Source organism: Cydia fagiglandana, chromosome 9 (genome assembly GCF_963556715.1).
Source record: "Cydia fagiglandana chromosome 9, ilCydFagi1.1, whole genome shotgun sequence".
Lineage (NCBI taxonomy): Eukaryota > Metazoa > Arthropoda > Insecta > Lepidoptera > Tortricidae > Cydia > Cydia fagiglandana.
Window position 1 is genome coordinate 20786544 of NC_085940.1, and position 5191 is coordinate 20791734.

Here is a 5191-nt window from a genome sequence, read left to right on the forward strand (position 1 = left end):
ACGATTATTATCGGCTTGTCAGCTTTAGTAAACGTTTATGAATAAGGGGGTAAGAAAATTTCGTGCTTCAAATTTGACAGCTGAAGTAGATGTCACTGTACGCAATTTTCATAACTCTGGACTAAAAAATTCGCGGGTTCAAATCTCAATAATATTTTATTTTTGTTGAAAAAAATACATAATGCTAACGTTTGTATTACAAATTTTAATATGATATCGTCAAAGTTAGCGAGTCAGTTTCATTCAAATATTAGGGCACTTGTATTTGTACCCCTAATAAATTATTTTTATTTTAATTGTACGACACTATGTCGTATTTTCAAATCTATATTTTAAGTAAGGTCTTAGTAAAAATGAAAACAATATAATGTCATTATCTCTCTTATCTCCCCAGGGGCCAATTTTACAAACAGTATACTAATATTTTTAGTCTACAAAAAATCATCGAATGGGTTTCCATGACAACACTAATAATATTAGTCTAATACCGTAAAATGGGCCCCAGATGTACTCCCGTTAGATTGTGTTCTTGTGATCACCGTTCAAGTCAATTTTGAGCACTATCAAATGTTCTGTGATACATGTGTTTATTGGTTCGTGTATAATAATTGTATAATTTGTCATTGGGTCTCTTGATGGCGATAATAAACGTACTTAAATGAGGTTTGTGGTTTCATTTACATGGTTACTTAATTCAATTATTATTGAACGACAAAAAGTTTTGATAAAAAAAGAAGAAAAATAGAAAGGAAAAGGAACGGATTGATTTCTTTGTGACAAAAAGTATGTATTGTGCTTTCTGACTGACTTAGTTATTTCGTTATTTATTTTACTTCTTAGGTTAAGTAGTCATTATATGGATACAATACGTCAAAAGAATATAAAAAGGCACAATACTTCTAATCAAATTATATAATAATAACCTAACTTAGCCCAAACTGGTGGTCAGAGAGAGGAACCGCCAGACTAGCGGCGCCGTGTCCAAGATTACTACTTTCTGTAAGTATATGACCCTTGAACCAGCCACCTAGTGAGAGTCTCTCAAGGTTTTGGTCGAGATAAGATAAGATAAGATAAAATAAGATAATATAAGATACGATTTATTGTTTAACTGTGTACAAAGATGTTACATAATAATATTAGGAACCAACAGACAACAACAACAACAGACTGGCTGTTATTATTATTTAGAATACAGGTTATTAAATTCTTCAATTTCATTATTAAATTTCAAGAGCCACGAAGCCTATTTACGAGTATTATTAATAAAAAAAATCCACAACATCACACAAAAACTCTTGAAGAGTAGATTTTGTAGATAAACTAAAGATCATAGCGTTAGTATTGGTATTGCAGTAGATGTAAAAACCTGAAAGAAACATATTTACCAGACCATTTGCTATCAAATATCCTTCGTCTTTACTGAACTTAGAGGATATAACCAACGGAGATGCCATGTCTATAATTTTCGGTATGTACAAAATAGTCCGCCGGTTTTTGCGGGGAAGGGGCACATCAAATGTATACGTAACGTAAACATAGCCATGTCAGATAAACGTCAGTCCATACATGTGGTTGATATGTCGTTGACCAATGGCCGCCTATTTTCGACAGAGGGGAACGCCTGTTAATGACCACTCCGTTGGTTATATTCTCTAAGTTATTGAAAGTTCATCAAATCGAAATATATCAGTTCCAAATACTCTTCTAGCATGCCAAGTACTAAATATTCCCTGGAGCCAATGTACGACTTTGTGCCATTTGCAGTCGCGGGCTATGGAAGAAAAGGCATTCGTGAGGGATTTCGTTTATGTACAGTCATGTACATTACTGTGAACATAATAAACCCTGAACCCACTAGCTAAAACTAAAATAATATTGTTTCCATATATCGGGTCGGGTGTGGCCTGTAATACGAGCAAAAAATTAAACTGTAGGCTGTACTTCTCATACTGACCAACATTTGTTCAGCAACATTAAAATAACTTGTGGTTTGATTTTTAATACACTTTAAAGTTTATTCTGAGACGCAATGTATTGCGAATTTTGTTATGTTTAAGGCGTGACAAGCAACGTCAATCAATGAAATGGCGTGGCGATGGCGTCCATTGAAAGTAATATTTATTTTGTATGAAAAATAGGAGTCTACATACTTCATAATTTTTAAAAGTTGTTGAACAAAAGTGTCACCGTTTGAGGAGTACAATCTATGTGTGAATTATTTGCTCATGTTACCGGCGGCACCCGCTATTTGTCCTGGAGTAAACATAATAGACTTAATTCTGTCACAAAATCGATGAAATTTCACTAGCTAGATTTACCCGTATACTGTGTGAAATGTAATAACGTTACAGTTGCAAGTTGCCACCAGCTACTCTAATTTGGACCTTAATGTGTAGAGTGAAGGTAGGTTTTGGATCGTCTAGCGAGGACCGGACACGTCGGCTGCATCCGTCGAAAATGGCCGTGCTCCCATGAGGGAACAGTTAATAATTTGTACCAGTATTGTATCAAGAAAACGACCACAAGAAGTCACCCGCCAGTTTAATATAAATTACAGCTTCGCGTCGATTGATGATACCTACGACAGTTCCTATAAGTATCTTAAGTATCTTTTGATTTAGTCTTAGTATAAAAAAATGTAGAAATATGAATATTACCGTATTTTTTAATATAAATATTATAATTATGTTACATTCCTAAACAAATTAAGGTGCAAAACTGCAAAACATATATACGACAAATATGCGATTATGTATACAATTAATTAAACTCTACCCGTCAAAGAGAATCAAAACTTAAACACGTTGTGCTACGTTTTTATTAAAAACGCGTATTCCATATCCAGCATAATGCTGCCTACAACTTATCTGCTTCGCCTAAAGGTTGACTGATAGATAATGCCTTATGGCATTAAGTTTGCCTTTTGTGTACAAATGGTTTTACAGTGTGTCTTTTAAGGGGCCCACAGATTACCAGTTCGCCGGACGATATCAGCCTGTCAGTTAAATTTGACAGCTCCGAACAACTGACAAGCTGATATCGCCCGGCAAACTGGTAACCTGTGGGCTACTTTATGTGCAATAAAGATTTAAATAAAAAAATGTACATGTAAGTATATTACGCGGCCATAGTGCGAGGTTGTGTGCTAATTGCAAAGTCTTTATAATGCAAGTCAAGATACGGTTAATGTTAATTAAGCTGTGCACATTTCCAGGGTAGAAGGAAGTCCATTGGTCTGACGTGAAAACTTACAGCTCAGTTCCACCGGGACCCGAGTTATATCAGCACGTTTAGATTGTTCGTTAGCTGGCTGCTAATTAACACATTCATTACCACTAAGTGCTACGGGTTACGCTCGTAGCGCGTAGCCACGGTTTCGCCGTATGTAGCGCGTAGTCGCTACGAACAGTGTACCCGACAGTCGGGTTCTTGGTGTTGAATGTGTTAAGGGCCGGTTGTACCATAACATCTTTTTTTGCCAGTGCCAACTGAACACTAATAATTAATAATCAAACGAACTTACCTGTGAAGTTTGATTACAATTATACGAGTATCCAAATCCAAGACAACAAATATAATTTACAAGCAGCAGTACATGGAATCATGCCGTCCTTGTCACACATTTTAGAGATATAATATTTAAAAAACAAGTTCGCGCTGTTCCTCTCCCTCACTACGTCATCATCCCCAGCCATCCCACTCTAACCCCGCTCCTCGGATACCCGTCATTATTTCAGAGTGGATCTTTTTTGTGTTATGAACAGGGACTATTTTATTTTAATTTTCGGGGTTGGGGGGTGGGAATTTGTTGTCTTGGATTTGGATACTCGTATAATTGTAATCAAACTTCACAGGTAAGTTCGTTTGATTATTAATTATACTTCCTATCCAAATCCAAGACAACAAATATAATTTACAAGCAGATGTTCAGAGCCTTGTATCTAAATACAGGTGCGAAAATAAAATGAAATATCGATATCAAATCAGTAAGTTACGTATACCGTTACTGATATTACTGATTTTAGCTCACAATTTAGTAGGATATATCTACCTGATAATGTAATTTTATATAAGTATAGCATTGTCTATTATAATGATAAGCGTCATTAATTAACGGGTAAAATCAGCTACCTTTTATATTCCTTTTTGGTGAAAGTAAAAAATAATAAAGTATTAAACTTTCTTTGAAGTTATTGTAATACCTATTGATAGACTTTAAAAAACAACTTCATAAAATTATGGTTATAACTATTGTTTATGTAATTTTACCTTTGCTTATGTAGACCATTGAAAGGTGTGTCCAATCTTTAGCTCTGAACCAATTTTTATAGCACTTTATTCCCATTACATTATTGGAATTTCAATTTAAATTTTACTAAGATATCCATTGTTTTAATTTTCAAGATTATAATTACTACAACGGTTTAGGTTGTTTTCTGTCAGACACTTATACATATAAATAAGCCATTTTGTATCATTTAGATTTTACCAACCACTCACTGGATGTAATTATTTTATGCATTACGATTAATCTACAGTCCGTTTTTTTTAGCATTAGAAAGAACTTCGCAGAAGTAAGCTTGTGGTTCCAAATCCGACACTTTTAGCTGTAATAATTTGAAGTAAATTGTATGTATTGACCATGCTACATTAGATAATTCAATAATTATTAACAATTAAAGAGCCTGATAAAAACTGCACGCTTGCTTCTGTGGAGTTCTTTCTAATGCTAAAAAAAACGAACTATATGAATGCATGTCTTTTTGAGTATTGACAAGTAGAATAAAATATAACTTTATGACACTTTGCAATGAATATCCAATACAACAATAAATACCCTCTTCTATACACAGCCTTTAAATGTGGGTAAAGAAGATTTTTCTTCATTGCAAGGTTGTCATAGAAATCAAGTTTCTATACTTTTAGACTAAGTCCGGACAATTACTAGTAAATAAGCCTGTAGGTGCTGTTTTGAAACTTATAATTTTTCAAATTTTCATTTATAATTCAGCTTCAAATTATAGCTTTATATAGTTGGTCAAGCCAATTTCTCAGTCAGTAACAGGAAAACTATACTCATCCTCTTCTTTTGGGTGCTAGTACTAGAATAAGACAAAGATAGTATGATTTTTTCTTTCTTTGATTGAAATGAGACAGTCACATTCTCAAACTATAATTAAATAGCTAA